General features: G+C 37.6%; 1 protein-coding gene across 5 annotated transcripts in view; it reads left to right on the top strand.

Annotated features, from left to right (window-relative positions):
- The first annotated feature begins 130 nt into the window (after positions 1 to 130).
- The window catches only part of LOC115224720 (GRB10-interacting GYF protein 2), a 136,924-nt gene continuing 119,634 nt past the window's right edge, over positions 131 to 17,420 (top strand). For 2 of the 5 annotated variants that reach the window (XM_029795588.2, XM_029795586.2), the window contains exon 1: positions 132 to 266. The gene's annotated coding sequence lies outside the window, so the exon portion shown is untranslated. Of the gene's footprint in view, positions 267 to 16,515; positions 16,571 to 17,420 lie in introns of those variants that run through there. The other 3 variants (XM_029795589.2, XM_029795587.2, XM_036513765.1) reach the window with 3 other exon arrangements.

Here is a 17,420-nt window from a genome sequence, read left to right as displayed (position 1 = left end):
ACATACGCTAGTTTGTTTTAAAATATATAATATATATATATGCAAACACGCTCCTTCCTGCATGGTATCTAATGATTTTAATAAATATTTGCCGTCTTCCTCTCGCAACGAACCATCGCGCCCGTTCGACGTTTCTTCCAACGTCGAAGACAAACTTCCGGAAACGTTGACTCGGTCACGTGACTCCGACGGAACCCATCTTTGCGAATTGGTTTCCAGTTTTTCTTCTTGTGGTGGTATTTGGTTCTGACGTATTTCACAGGCAGGTAAATCACTAATTATCGCAAATACACTCATCAGCAACCACACTAGAACAGTAACAACCAAATAACACAGTCTCCTAAACTATTGAAATGCTAGAAATACAACAGATACGTCCTCTACTCTCCCGTCTCCTATTACCTTTCCTAAACTGCTGTATCTCTTTGCTTCAACTCTGTTTATACATTAAACTCATTACACTCTTCTACTCTATATTCGCTCGTCTTGGCAGCATAGCTTACCATATGAATTTTCTCTGAGTGTGTGTACATATATATATATATGTATAAATAAATTACATATATTTATTTATCATACACACACTAAATACGATACATATATTTATATGTATGTATACATATCTGTACGATGTATATACTAACTTGTACACACAACACATTTCTGTACAGTAAATCTATCTAATATATCTCTCTCTCTCTCTCTCTCTCTCTCTCTCTCTATATATATATATATATATATATATATATATATATATATTATATATATATATATATATCTATATATATATATATATATCTATATATATATATATCTATATATATATATATATATATATATATATAAACTTTATCAGCAATCAAATTGTCAGTTATCTGGCTGTGTAAAAAAAAACCAACAAAACAAAATGCTGTTAATTGATTTCATTATTTATACGTGTGTTTATCTCGGCTGGTGATTGTTTCAGTGAATTCATTGAATAACCTGTATATCTATGATTTTGATACAAGATCCATATTTTATTTGTTTTATTAGTTTCCACATACCAAAACGCATTGTAGCACACGGACATATATAAATGTATGTGTATGTGCGTGCGCGCACATATATATGCGTGTGTAGTTATATGACTATATAATACGATGTATATGTGTGTATATATGGGGATGTTTTTTTTATATTAAATGTGCGTGTACATGTATACATGTCTATCGTTGTATATATATATATATATATATATATATATATATATATATAAAATATGCATGTGTGTGTGTTTGGATCAGAAGCGTGAAGTGTCCAGGATTGTGAGACTGTAAGAGAACTGAGACGTCATTGGTGAGAAGTGCATTCAGAAGGATAAAAGCATACTTGTCATCAATCTGGAAGACAAGAATGTAGCGTGGAAGTGCTATTGTAAGAGGCTCCTGAACGTGGAGACTACATGGGATATAGAGGGGACACCTTCTGCTGACCCTACAGAGGAACTAGCAGTTCAAGATGACAGCTGCATGGAGTGAATAAGGACATGAAGAGAGAGAAAGCTGCAGGTCCATCAGGAATAGTTGCTGAGATTTTCAAAATATCAACTGTATTAAGATAGATGATTATCGCATGGATATTTAAATCGTGTTATAAAGGAAGGTATTACACTCAATGTCTGGCATAGAAGTATCATCATAAACAGCTACAGAGGCAAAGGGATGACTTAGGTGAATCTATTGAGAAGTCAAACTACTGGATCAGGTAATGAAGGTCACATAGAGAGTCATAGCACAATTTCTGACAGAGAAGACCTTGATGAGATACAGCTTGGCTTTGTACCTTGAGATACCACGGATGCAGTCTTCCGAGTGAAATACTTAGCTGAGAGTAAACCACTATTTGTGGCATTTGACAAGGTAGTGCATGTAGTACGAAAGTAGGTGTAGATGAATGGCTTGTGAGGGCTGTACAAGCTGTTTAAAGATGCATGAGAAAGCCTTCAACAGAGTCCTTTGCTCTGTGATATTGTGGTCTCTGAGGAAACTAGGGGTAGACTGGTTTGTGAGAGCCATACAAGCCATGTGCAGGGGTGCTGTCAGTTGGGTGAGAGCCATAAGTATAGTGATGATTTAAGTGTACAGGGAAACATTCACCGGGCTGTCCATCAAGGCTTAGTCCTCTTGTCATCATAGTCTTACAGAGCATCATGGCGTCTATGGTAACCCCTGCATGCTGAGTATCTAATTCTCTTAGCTAAATCTTTAGTAGAATTAAATTGGAAATTCTAGCCATGGAAGCTAAACCTATAATTAAGGGACCTCAAGGTAAACTTAGCAAAAACTAAGACTTTATTAAGAAAAATAGAAGTCAAAACCCTTGTATCTTCAGGGAAATGCTCTTGCTTAGAAAAGGAATAGGTATGAACTCTATACTCTGTACCCACTATAAGGTGTGGACACCCAAAAGATGTTGGAGAATCAGAGGTAGATTAAGAGAAAGGAAGATTCTTTAGTGACAGTTAGACTGGAGCAGTAGTCTGTACTATGATTACACTGGATATAGAGTCTCTTAACTCTTAGGATGGCTGACTAGAAGTAGCTAATAGTTTTTATTACCAAGATGTAATTAGCAGGAGAAGTGGTTGCTCTGAAAGTGTAGTATCCAGGGTAAGAAGAGGTTGGAGAAGATTTAGAGGACTGCTACTAACAAAATAGGCTTTTCCCTCAGAGTGAAGAGCAGAATGTATAACATTTGTGTTAGAACTGCAATGCTGTATGTTGGTGAGACATGGGCCTTAAATGGAGAGGACTTAAGAAAACTGGAAAGAAATGAAGCTGGAATGCTCTATTGGATGAACAACAAAAGAAAACTATACTGATGTGGAGATGGGAAGCATGTGGATGAGGACAGCTGTATAAAGAAGTACTAATCACTTGATGTGGAAGGAGACCCAGAAAGACAGCACAAAGAGGTGAAAGTTGATCTTGGGACCTTGAATAGCACAGAGATGTCGAAGGACTAGGATGACTGGTGACGTGTGGTTCTTGAGAAAACTGCCAGCTTTGTGAAACAGATTCTGGAAGCACAATGTGTGTGTGTGTATATATATATATATTTGTGCATAACTGGGCCCTTCATGCTCAATTTCCTCCTGAAAACATTCCCACTACCCAACATTGCTCTAACTGCAGTATTTTGCAGCTGTTATAATATACAGGCAGAACTATATGCTTCACTAACTTTCCATTGTTATCACTTATCATTCTTACTACCCAGAACCATTTTCCTTGTTATGCATCCTTCATTCTGAATACTCTCTGCCCATCTTTGATTAGCCTTAACCACACATCATCTCTGTGTCACTCACTTTAGCGCTCATTCTTCCCTCATCTCCATTATTACTATACTGTACCTCTTCATTCTACCTTTTTCTACACTGTCAACAATTTCCTATTCTTGCCCACATCCCAACTCCTATGTATCATGTGTTACCATCCACCCCTCAATTCTACTCATTTTCTACAGTTATCACCTACTCTTCCCTTATACTTCAAAACCTCTTCTTCATTATAGTCTCTCCTCACTCTCCTATACACTGCTATGATTGCTATCATCCCCTCCTCTCCATTCTTTACTCACCTTTTACCTTGAGAGTTCTCATCACCACACTTTTATCTTTTCCCTCTCCATCCTCTCTCCTATTACGTGAGTAGCCATGTAACTCCTCTACTGCAAGAAACCTATTCTGTTCCCTTCTCTCATCTCCCTGCATAAAGCCACCTCTCTTTCTACTGAAGCTCCACTTAGTTGAAGGGAATCTTAATCTTGCAAGTTGTATGGTAACCTCATTAGTGCTTGTGTCACACGAAAACACCCTGTAAAGTGGTTAGAGTTAGGAAGAACATCCAATGAGAAATCATGCCAAAAGCAGACATTGGATAATGATGCAGTCCCTGGACACATTTTATCAAAATGTCCAACCCATGCTAGCATAGAACATGGATGTTAAATGATGATGTGTGTGTATATATATGTATATATATATATATATATATCATTGTCTTTCCACACTGGCAGTGGTTGGATGGTTTGACAGGAGCTGGTAAGCCAGAAGACTGCATTAAGCTCCACTGTCTACTTTGGCATTTGTTTCTACAGTTGGATGTCCTTCTTAACATCAACCACTTTACAGAGTGAACTGAGTGTTTTTTTTTTTTTACATTGCACCTGCACCAGCAAGGTCACCAAATAACTTGCAAGGCAAAGTCCCCAATTTGAGAGGGGAGTAGTATTGAGGGAGGTGGTTTTGTGCTAGTTGATGTGAGGTTCAAGTATGGTAGAGGGACAAGAACAGATGTCTTTCTTTAGACAAGATACATGATTATCTCAGCTGCAAAAAGAGAGAGAGAGCGAGAAATTTGGTGAAGATGTATTGAGTGTACCCTGAAGTTATAGGGAGATGTATATAAGTGGTACAGAGGATTGGACAGGGTGAGTAGGCAGGTAAGTTCATGAGAATAGGTGATTGAGTAGAGGGGAATGTAGTGAGAATCACCACTGAAGGAGTCCAGCTGAAGTGTGTGGAGAGCTTCAGATACCTTGGCAGCACAATCTCAGCTGATGGACCACTGGACAGCAAAATCTCATCCAGAATCCACAAGGCCAGCCAAGCACTTGGAAGACTGAAAGTGAAAGTCTTCTAGCAGAAAGGCATCAGACTGTCAACAAAGCTCAAGGCTTACAAGGCCGTAGTTGCCTCAATTCTACTCAGTGAGTGTGAAACATGAACCGCATACTACTGGCACATCAAACTGGTGGAACAGTTTCTGATAATGGCACTGTGCAGGATCACGGGCATTCTCTGGTAGGACAGAGTGACAAACCAAGAAGTACTGAACAGATCTGGTTCAACAACCATTGAACCTTTCTGGCCACATCATCAGAATGACTGACAGCTGTGTACCCAAACAACTGTTGTGTGGTGAGCTTGTGTAGGGTTCATGCAAACAAAAAGGCATTAGATACAAGGACACTCTGAAAATCAACCTCAAATGGAGTGGCATTAGTCCATGCAAACTTGAAGCTTTTGCCACAGACAGATCAGTGTAGAGGTCTTTCACCTTATAAGCTGCAGCTGTCTTTGAAGAGGACTGGCAACACTGCCTTGCTGCTGCAAAAGACAGATGTTACTGGGCAGTGTCCACCTCAATCTATACGACAGACTATCTTTGTGACACCTGTGGATTCTTGCTTTGGACTGCAAAGTCATGTGTGCTCATGTATACATACGGTTTTTTTGTACATATGTTTGCTCTTACACTTCCAGGATGCCTTCTAGTCTCTTTTTTACTGCATCCACCTATAACTTCCTCCTCCTCCTCTCTCCAGCCTCACCACTGCCTTCACATCAGGGATGCTTTTGTGGTACTTGCACTTTGCTCTCCCCTTTCTGTCAAATATCTCTCATTGCTTTTACTGCACTTACCCACTGTCCCTTACCTGCTACTTATCCTCAACACCCCTTATCTTCCTTCTCTGATGTACCTGCACAACTTCCTCTCCTCATTTTCTTTTAATTACTCTTTTGGAATTCCTATCCACCCCTGTCTGTTCCCTTCTTATACCTCAGACTTTCTGTCCTTATGCTTCTCTTAAAATGTTGGGTAGCTCTAGACCACTCTGTCACCTTCCAACTATACCCACCCTTTTTTTTCAGTAGCCCCTGTTTTCTAACCTCTTTCCTCTCTTCTTGCCATATTCCTCCACCTTCTCTTCTTACCATTCCTCATCCAAGAATCATCACCCGATCTCTTTCCTATTATGCCTCATGTAGAGGGCACTTTAGACTCCTTGTCTTGTAAGTTAGGAGGTGATCTTCACTAGTGCTGGTGCCATGAAGAAAACACTCAGTACACTGTGAAATACTTGCTGTTAGGAAGGACATCCAGATGTAGAAATCCTGCCAGAGTATACATTAGAGCATGATGCAGATCCTTTACTTGTCAGATCCTGTTAAACCATCCAACTTATTCCAAATTGGCAACTTTATTCTTTGCTGTTTACAGACAAGAATGGTATTCTGAGCTGTTGTCCTTTCCACACTTCTTTACGGCTGTGAGATGTGGGTGTTGCATTGATGAAACTTGAAGAAAATCAAACGTTTCCAACAGCACAGAATTTGTAATCATGGGGACTTGCTGGAAGGACTATACTACCAATGAAGAGCTTTTGCTCCAGCTTGGACTGCCCAGAAATGAAGCCATTGTAGCATGGCACCACCTTCGCTGGTTGGGATACATCATATGTATGCCTCAAAAGTACCTCCCCTGTCAACTCCTTCAGAGCCCCCTAAATTTTGTTTCTGAAATGAGCTCAAGGTCACTCTCCTCTGCTGTTCTTTGAACCAAATACCTGGGATACAATTACCAAGGATTGCCCAAAGTGGTGGTATGTTATTGTCAAGGAAACAGATCTGACAGAAAATAACAGGCATCGAGAGGCAAAGAGCAACTTGCACTTCCTCGCTCCCCAACAACTCTCTCCTTCGATAAATGCCTCCTGGCTCTTCTATACCATCCTTGGCCTGAGCAGCCACCTCTGGCACCACCTCCTTTCACATCCATCAAGATGAAGAGGTTCAACCACTGGCTGCAGAATCAATGCTGAAAAGAATAAGAACACATAAGAATGACACTTCTTATGGACTATGGATAAATTATCTGTTGATGATGAAGCATTATGATGCAAAAAAACATGTTCTTCAGTCCATTGGCATCATTCATTTACTGGAAACCACATGGTTGGGAAGCAAATTTCTTAACCTATATATATATATATATATATATCTAGCTATCTATATATACATATATATATATATATAATATATATATATATATATATATATATAATACAAATAAGAAAATGGAGAAACAAATTTAGTTTGTTCATCAACTTTCGGATATTATAATGTTGGATTATTTATTCATTCAACAAAATGCGAACCTCAATAGCATACATATATATCTTATAATTCAATACATATAAGATAAGAATACAAATTATAAAAGTCATAATATGAACACCATTTTCTTATTTGTATTATAAATTTACGGTAAAATATTTCTTTACCTTCACCTGTTTAATACAATAAATCATCATCATCATCATCGAGTTAATTAAATTGCAATTATAAACATTTATATATTAAGAATCTGGGTACTTTACCAACAGTATATTGGATAAATGCTATACCATAGTGGGTTACACCCATAATCCCTATCTTACTTGTGTGTGTGTGTGTGTATATATATATATATATATATATATATATATATATATATATATATATATTGTTGTTGTTGTGACCCCCTTTGGTTATGAATGACCATGGGATTGCACCTAGAAAGTTACCCTCCGAGACACAAGTCTGGGCAAGGTTGTTTATGGAAGACCAGCAGTCGCCCATGCATACCAGCCTCCCCTCTCCACGCCACCGATGTTATCCAAGGGAAAGGCAATGGCTGATACAGCTTGGCACCAGTGACGTCGCAGCTCATTTATTAACGTGCAAGTGGCTGAGCACTCCACAGATACGTGTACCCTTAACGTAATTCTGGGGCAGATTAAGCGTGACACAGACTGTGACAAGGCTGGCCCTTTGAAATACAGATATGACAGAAACAGGAAGAAAGAGTGAAAGAGTACAGCAGGGTTCACCACCACCCCCTGCTGGAGCCTCGTGGAGTTTTAGGTGTTTTCGCTCAATAAACACTCACAATGCCCAGTCTGGGAATCGAAACCGCGATCCTACGACTGCGAGTCTGCTGCCCTAACCACTGGATCATTGTGCCTCCACACACACACACACACACATATATATATACACACATACATACATACACACACACACACACACACACACAGGTGACTGAGACCTTTGGCGATATATTGTGTTTGTGAAGGCCTGTCAAGCCAAGTGAAATCACAGTTGTGGCCGGTGTCATGTCAATGGCACCCATGCTGGTGGCATGTAAAATGCACCCACTACACTCTTGGAGTGGTTGGCGTCAGGAAGGGTATCCAACCATAGAAACCATGCCTAATCAGATTGGAACCAGGCACAGCTCCCTGGCTTACCAGTTTTCAGTCAAACCATCCAACCCATGCCAGCATGGAAAGCAGATGTTAAATGGCAATGACAACACAAATGCATATTTGTATACATGTATTTGTCCATATGTCAATATGTACATTACATGTGTGTGTATATATATTTATATGAAATAATGAACTCTCCTGTTGTTAGACATATGAGGGTTTGGCAATTTCTTGACAAACAACACAGATGATTTGTTTATGGTGATCAAATGTTTGTGTAGACATAAGCTCACTCCCTTCATCAAATCCACATTACCTGTACAGGTGCACCATGTTCCACATGTCACATGATGAAATGATTGCAGAGTAACGTGAATGAAGTGCTTTGCTCAAGAACATAATGCAACACTTGGTCTGGGAATCAAACCCATGATCTCGCAATCGTGAGTGCAACACCCTAACCACTAAGCCATGCACCGACATATATATTCACACACATACATGATGGAGAGAAAGAAAGATTTGTATATGAGGGTGTTTCACACAGATTTTGTTCATCAAATTCTTCATAGAAGACATTTGTCCATCTGAGGCTGCTGCAGAAGACATTTACCCAGGTGCCAAGCAATGGAATCGAACTCAACCATTTAATTGTGAACTGAATTGCTTAATCCCGCAGCAGCTCTGCCTGCATCTATTTGTATAATTTGGTAACAGGAATTCTCACCACACCTTCATTGATATCTCATCTTCATAGACATTCTACTACTTCATTCTCTAATAGGTCTCTTGTTTTTTTTCTTTTTTCCTGTTATGTTACTATTGTGTGGCTATGTTACCTTGTTGCCTTATAGATACTTGCTATGTGATTACAGGAAGCAGTATTATAATATAGTGCCCTGATAGTATTGCAATGTGAAGTGCTTGATTATGATTGCATATGCAGGAAGTTGTGTGAAGAAGAAATTGCGATTCATTGAATGAATGTGCAATGTTTAATTACAAGAATGGCTTAAGGTAGCTTGGCATCAGAGGCATTGGTTAGTGGATGCAGTAGGAGGGAGTTTGGCATTTGCAATACTAATTGTACAGTGTGTCCCGAGTGTGAAAAGTGTCTTAGACATGAGCAGCGATTGAGCAAGTCTAAGACGAAAAGTATTCCATTTGTGACTGTGCCTTCTTTTTGTATGTTTAACATTACAATGTCTCACATCTTTTTGAAAATAGTCATGTGATTTGAAAGATATTGGGCTGCTATTTTTAACAAATCGGCCTAAAGGCATATAGAAACTCGCTTTTTGGTAGGAACAATTGTGTGTATTAAAGTGTTGATTTCCAGGTGACAGACGTCAACACTTTGAATCATGTTAACCCTGTTCTGATGTGTCTTTGACTAACATTATCTCAACAGTTGCCTTCTTTTTACATCATGTTGGTATTACATGTATTGCTTGTGATGAATTCAACTCTTTCCATGGTAATATTTCCTTCTAGAAACGAAATAATCTGTCTGCCTTCTAAAAAATGCTAAAAGTAGACTGACAAAAAATTCAAAACTGAGTTCCTAAGGACTGTTTGTTTCTTTTCTGACAATTCTTGTAATTAATTAGTAGTTTAGCTTTAGCAGTCTGTTACTCTAAACTAGTGAAAATTATAATTATGGGTGGTTTCAGCTTTGCATGTGTGGTAGTTTCTTTTTAATAGATTAGTAAACCTGTAAAAAAAGCGTCTAGCACTCTCTGTAAAGTGGTTGATGTTAGAAAGGGCATCCAATCATAGAAACCAAGCCAAAACAGACATTGGAGTCTGATGCAGCTCTCCAGCTTGCTAGCTTCTGTCAAATCGTCCAACCTATGTCAACATGGAAAATGGACATGAAGTGATGATGATGATAAACACACAATATTGTACACGAAGCAATGTTCTTCGATGAATATTGGGAAATGCTTAGTGATTACGTTCGTAGTATGAGGTGTCACACCTAATAACTGGCATAGCAGTACCATCATCAGTTGCTACAAAGACAGAAGAAATGTTTTTGGAAGAAGCAATTACAAGCAATCACAAGAGCATCAAACTGATGGACAAAGTGAAAGTAAGAATTGCATTGCAGTTGATTTGGAAGGGAATTGCCTTTGATGAGATGCAAATCAGGTTTGTGTTAGGATGGTGTACAACCAATTCCCATTTCCTAATGAAACAACTACAGAAGTTCGTAGTTAAGAGCAAACTACTATACCTAGCATTTATAGAAAACCTTTGACAGGATGCTGTGCTTGGTAATAAAAAACAATGTACAGATTACTGGATGTAAGAACCCGAACAACCATGTGCTTAGTTGCTGTCAGCAAGTCACTGTTAGCCATGAGTTCAGCAAAGAATTTAACATGCAGGTAGGTTTTCATCAAGGCTTGATCCTTTGCTGTCTACTATTTATTATGATTCTCTAGCCTAATAACAAGAGTTTAAGAGCAACTGTCCATGCAAACTCCTTTATAATGGTAACCTGGTTCTCTGAGTAGAATCTGTTTGAGCAAAAATTTCAGACAAGAAAAGAATTGAATAGTTTCAAAGTAAACCTTTTAATGACAAAAGTTTTAATTAACAAGAAATAAGACTGGACGCTATACTGTCATCTGGATATAAAGCAAAGGAGTTAGTAGGAATTCTATCTGGCACACAATGTAAACTATAGGCATACAAGAGGTGTAGTGGGATGACGGGCAGGTTGAGAAGGAAGATGCACAGGGATAGTTAACAGCAAGAGCTTTCTTGGAATACTTTCAACTTTGTTTACTCACTAGAAATAGCTGATAGCTTCTGTGTGACCTAATTATCAGTGTAAGTGGGTGTTCTGTAAGCATAGTAACCAGTAAAATAATGGGTTATGTGAAGGTTCAGGAAGGAAGGGATTCTTTGTGCAAGTAAAGGGAAGCTTGTATGATACTTGCATGCATGTTGCAGTGAAACAGGGGCCTTGAAATGCAGATATGCATCAGAGGGAAAGAAATGAGGAGGAGAGCCTCTTCTGCTGGATGTGTAATGTTTGTTTGTATAAATGACAGAGTACAACTGAGAGATGCAATGGAGAAGACTGTACTTGTGTGGTGAGTAAAGAAAGACCATATGATCAAAGTGGTAGGAAAACTTGTGAAAGAGAATGATCAGGGAAGACATGGGGTGAATTGGTAAAAGCTGAAACACAAAGATGACAACAGGATTGCAATAAGGGGCAAGATGGCTGTGCTGGGAATAACCTCTATGACTATGTAAGCACAGAAAGATGTGAGTAAATTGATAATGCTGCTGTCCAGGCTTCCTGATAATTAATTGTAGTGTTATATAAATTTACCATTGATTCATTTACCAAGAAATGATTAAGTATATTAATGGTGGCAGTTTCTGATGTTATTTTAGAATTGAGTGGAATAGATTTTTAATTTTGCCATTGCTGTTAACATGTTTTTAATAACTAAGATTTAAATTTTGTATTTCTTGATTTTTAGACTAAACACTGTATTCTTACTCTAAAATGTTTTGATTTGTGTACTCTTCGATATGTCCTTTTGCCTAAAAAGATTGTCATGAAATCTGACCACTTGTCCCTTGAAACATGTTAGTGAAAGCATCTGCCAGTTCTGAATGACAAAGAAATTGAAAAGAACCTACATATGAAGAGGCTCACATATGTATACACACACACATACACGCAGCACTTAGTGACAAGACATCCCTAAGATACATGAACACATACATGCAGGATTTTGACACTGAAACATTCATATGAAAGACACAGATGCTCAATACACATACACTTATAAAAATGAACATGCATATACAGATCTTCACATAAATAATCAGAAATACCAGTAATTCTGTTTGACTGTCTTATAGTTTCAAGAATGAAATTTGTTTGCTCAGATCCCTTTCTCCTTCTGTCTCTTGCTTGCTGTGTATATGAATTATATAAACATATTTACTGATTTTGTTTTTACATGTTTTTCCATGCTTGCATGAGTTAGATGATTATATTAGATGCTTGTATTTATATATATATGTATATAATCATCATGTGAGTCCATTTTCCATGCTAGCATGTGCTGGATGGTTTGACAGGAGCTGGTGAGCCACAGGACTGCACCAGGCTCCAGTGTCTGCTTTGGCATGGTTTCAATGGCTGGATGCCATTCTTAATGCCAGGTATTTTACAATGTACTGAGTGCTTTTTATGTGGCACAGGCACTAGTGAGGTCACCATGTAATTTGCTTGACAAGGTGTAGGGAGGTGGCTTTATGCCAAGTGATGAGAATTTAAATTATGATAGAGGGACAGAAACAGGTCTTTTGCTGTAGCAGTGATACATGGTTAGTTATCCCACTTAAAAAGGAAAGAAGTGTCAAGGCATATCTTTAAGTTTCAGGAAAGGGGATTCTGAATGATGGAAGGGTGGGTGTTTGAAAGATGGGATGTGACAGGGAGGTTGGTTAAGGACCAAATTGGTTGCAGGGGTTTAGACATAAGTGATATATTTATAAGACCTCATTTTTGCTTAGGACACGTCTTCTTGAGCAAAATTCCAATCCTCTTTGGTCTTTTGTCATCCCCTTAATATCTGGAGGTTATTCTTCACTACTTCATCCCATGTCTTGCAGGATCTCCCTCTTCCATAGGTTCCACCTACATTTAACAGTCAGCACTATGTTATGCAGCTGTCCTCTCATTCCCAAATTTTCTCTCAACACATTTGCACTTTGTTGTACATGCACACAGACAGTGCACATCCAGCAGAACATGCTAGCTTCAGTCCTTTTAAGCCTTCATATGTTCTCTACATTCACAGCCCATGTTTCACTACCAAATAACATTGCTCTTTGTATACAAGCATCATACAATCTGCCTTTTATTCTGACAGGAAATCCTTTCATTACCAACAGACGGAATAGCTCTGAACTTTCTCCAGCCAGGTTTTATTCTAATGACTATGTTTTCAGAGCATCCTCCTCCACCGCTAATTTGGTGACTTAGGCAATAGAAACTATCCACCACCTCTAAGGATCCTCCTGGGCATTTGAGGGAATCTATTTCCTTTATGTTTTTTGTGTTTATTGTTCTTGTGCATATGCAAAAATGTGGCTGTGTGGTTAAGACGTTGACTCTCCAACCATGTGGTTTTGGGTTCAGCTCCACTGTATAGCACTTTGGGCAAGTGTCTTCTATCTTAACCTCAAGCTGACCAAAGCCTAGTGAGTGAATTTGATCGATGGTAATTAAAAGAAGCTGATTGCATATGTATGTGTTTGCCCCTCCTTGTCTTGACATTATGTTGTAAGAGTTGTAAATAAGCATCACTGTCTGGCCATTAGGAAATGTTTGGAAACAAGTGAGAAATAATGATCATCATCATTTTAAAATAGACTTTTCCATACTTGCAAGAGTCAGACAGAATTCACTGAGACTGGGTGCCTTTCCTGTTGCCAACTCTCACCTGTTTCCTAATGGCTAGACAGTTGCTTGTATGATGTAGGGGTGGGATTTCATCCTTTTCTATTACAACTTCCTCCACATCTTGAATGCTTTACAGGAATACTAAATCAGTCTTGTTGCTGGCACTTATTGACCCTGAAAGGATTGAAAGGTAGAGTTAGCCTCAGCACAATTTGAACTCTGAATGTTAAGGGCTCTATCTAAATGTCTTGCGCATTCTAACAATGCTACCAATCTCTGGCTCTAATTGGTTTTAGGAAATTTTGCCATAAAAAAAAATTGTGCCAAAAAATCGGTTGTTTTTTTAAAATGACAACTTTGTCAATTTACCAAAGAAAGCTAATTTCTTTAAAATGAGTTATCTAGTTTACAGTTTTCTTGTGTGTCTCCTTTATGACAAAAATGTTTATGGTAAATTTTCCAAATACATTTCTAATCAAATCTCTATTTTTATTTTGTTTTTGCTTTTTAATTCTAACGATGATGATGATGATGATGATTCAATGCCTGCAATCACATAAGGGTTATACTTTCTCATTTACTGCTTCCAGTCATTGTACTCTGGTGATGGGGAGGGACAACTTACAAGGGTTTTAGTTGATCATATTGATCAGACACCTATTTCTGTCTGGTATATATTTCATGTAGCTCTAGTTCTTGTGTGGCTCAGTTAACTGTTGTTGAGAGATGAAACAATACAAAAAATGCTGACATTCAAACATAAATAAATGACAAGCTTCCACACAATTTCTGTCTCTCAAATTCTACCATTAGGCATTGGTCAACAAGAGACTACAAGACACATGCCTGATGTACTATGTATTGGTTTCAAACCCAAGCTTCCTAATTTTCACTATATCTATTCCTTTCTAGAAGTCTTCAAGCTTCATTCGTGTATAACTTGTTTAGATGGTGGAAAAGCAGAATCATTAGGGCATTGATCAAAGTGCTTTGCGCTATTTAGTTGTGTCACTGTTTTGATTGTTTATAAAGTAGGCCCAAAACCAGCCATTAGATCAACTTCAATACTAAACTGATACTTCGTTTAGTCATTCTTTTGGTATTTCTGTTGGGCAAAATTGACACATCTCTAAGCTCTACATTCTGAGTTCATGTCCTACAAGATCAGATTTGTCCTTCCATCTCATCAATATTTTATTGATGAGATGGTGTCACTATAATTGACTGTTTCTTTCCCTCCAAAATTTCTTGTCTTGTGTTTTATATTAGAAACAATTACATCTCTCTACATTCTGAGTTCAGATCCGAGGCCATCTTTGCTTTCTATCCATCCGAGGCCATCTTGCTTTCTATCCATCAAGTGTTGGAATTTTTATAGATGTCTAAACCCATTCAAATTTCAGGTCTTGCGTTTGTACTAGGAGTATTATTTGAAAATGATGTGCTGGCAGAATCGTTGAGCATAGGAAATAATGCTTACAGTATTCAGGCATTTTCAAAACTTTGCCCTGCATCTCCCCCTCGCCCCCTGGTTTGACTAAATAAAGTATCAAGACAGTACTGAGGACGAACTCCCTCATAATGGCCTACTTTATAAACAATTATTAGGAAAGGCAGCGAACTGGCAGAACTGTTAGCACACCGGACAAAAGACTTAGAAGCATTTCTTATGGTTCTTTACGTTTTGAGTTCAAATTCCGTCGAGGTCCACTTGTGTCTTTTATTATTTCGGAGTTGATGAAATCAGTACCAGTCGAACACTCTGTCGATGTAATAGATTAGACCCCTCCCCCAAAACTTCTGTCCTTGTGCCTATAGTAGAAAGATTAGTTTTCATATTCGACTTGTGAATGTGTTCGAGTATTAAAGCTTTAAAATACTGTAATAGTGTTTGTGAAAGCCTATGAATATAATATGCATAAAAAAAAAAAAATAATTATTAACTAAAATTTCCATATGTGCCCAAAGTTTATGACATTCGGCGTTTGAGAGTTTTGTAGACGAGTGGTAAATTCAGTGAACCAAGTCGTGATCCAGTTTTTGTTTAAATTCTTTTTTCATTCATGTTGCTAATGCATTTTGGAAAATCACGAACAGCACAATTTCTCTAAACTTCTCGTAGTATCGGATATTATGCCTGTGTAGGAAGATTATTACTACTGCAGTTGTTATTGACTTGTGTACATGTGGGAAAGACCTAGAGAGTAGATTCCACGAAATATTTTCGATTACTCGCTGAAGTCAGTTTACTGCAAATAACTGCTGTTTTTCCGAAAAGTATGAACTTCACCACTAATAAATATTTAAAATATGTTTTCTTTTGGTATTTTATTCATATTTGTGTTTAGCATGACACTTAATTTCTTTCTTGGATGTGTTTGACAAAATACCTGAACTTGTCTTCTGATATATTTCGGTAGTCATATCGATAATTTTTTAAAAAAAGATGCACAATTGAATTCACCCTAATATTTTTTTTTTTTTACACACACACACACACATATATATATATAACGTCGCATTTGTAACTTGGTGTTCACCCTCCTCCCATTTCTTGCTGTTTTAATTAGTGTATATTTAAGTGTAACTTAAGATGACTCCTTAACAATCCATTCGTGACACGAAAAGACTGCAGTAAATTTATAAATAAACGAATGATGCATTTGATTGATACAATTTTTAATACGAATGTAAAATTTTTATTTATTTTTAACCATCGTTATTTTGTGTTGTTTCAGACACACGATCATCATTATTATGTTTTTATTTTCGCAATCTTTATAGTTCTATTCATGTTTACTTCTACTCGCTTCTTGTCCAGCCACGCGTCTGGTGTATTTTATTCACTGACAACATCTTTCCGGTAGACACCGTTAAGTATGGCTGTCTAAAATCGGTGACTGGTGGAAAATCCCCAGCATTAACTCCCTTAGAGAGAGAAAGACTTTCTTTCAACCAGGTTTTATTTTATTTTTTGTTAATCTCTGCGTATATATATATACTCAGTGTGTGTGTATATATATATATACTCGATATACTGGTGTAAGTAAAGGTGTTTAATTTCTTATCGTTATTGGTTATTATCTTAGTGTAATGGAGTTGGTTTTTTTGACTGTGGGTGTTTACTGAAGTTTGTATGACGCAGCTCAGGCATTCTGAAGTGTTTTTTATATTTTACAACTACTATGGCCTTGTGCTAATGTGAGAAATCATTGTTATATAATGAAAATTCCATTTTCATAGCGAAATATATTATGTGTATGTATATTGCCATTGATTTGAACGATGACACGATAGAATTTCATATTTTCGTAGAGTTTCATTTTGATTAAAGATTGTTGATTTTACTTCCCAGTTTCTAGTTCGTATATGGCAATATCCGCTACACATCGCGCGCACGCGCATATACAAGGACACGCGGCAAATTGAACAGCACGTGTAGAGTATATCGATAATTTTGTGTTTAAATGAAATAATAACTATGTCATTCGTTATTGTCGACTAATTCTTTTTCCCTATATTTTTATTGGAACGATCACTCACCCACTGATTTTTGACATTCTATGCGAAAAAAAGAAAAACTTCGTGTCTTCATATAAGGATTGAGTGCAGAGACGTATAGCTTGGCGATCTTTGAGCATAGCGTACCGTTTTCACTTTCTATTAGTAAATTTATTAGTTTTCGCTCTTTTTTTATTTTCTTCCACCATTAATTTTCAATTTGCAAACAAGCACTAATTGTCAGTTATCTTTGACCACTAGTTGTCATTTTTGTGTCTGTTTACAACTAGAAGTTGATTCTTTATAATGTGAAAGATACTCCCCTACATAAGGCGGCGCTTTACCTTCTCCTTAGGCCACCTACAATTACGACTGAAGAAAGGGGAAAGTA

This window comes from Octopus sinensis, linkage group LG26 (assembly GCF_006345805.1).
Source record: "Octopus sinensis linkage group LG26, ASM634580v1, whole genome shotgun sequence".
Taxonomy (NCBI): domain Eukaryota; kingdom Metazoa; phylum Mollusca; class Cephalopoda; order Octopoda; family Octopodidae; genus Octopus; species Octopus sinensis.
Note: the sequence above shows the minus strand (reverse complement) of the source record. Positions and strands in the feature narration are given on the sequence as shown.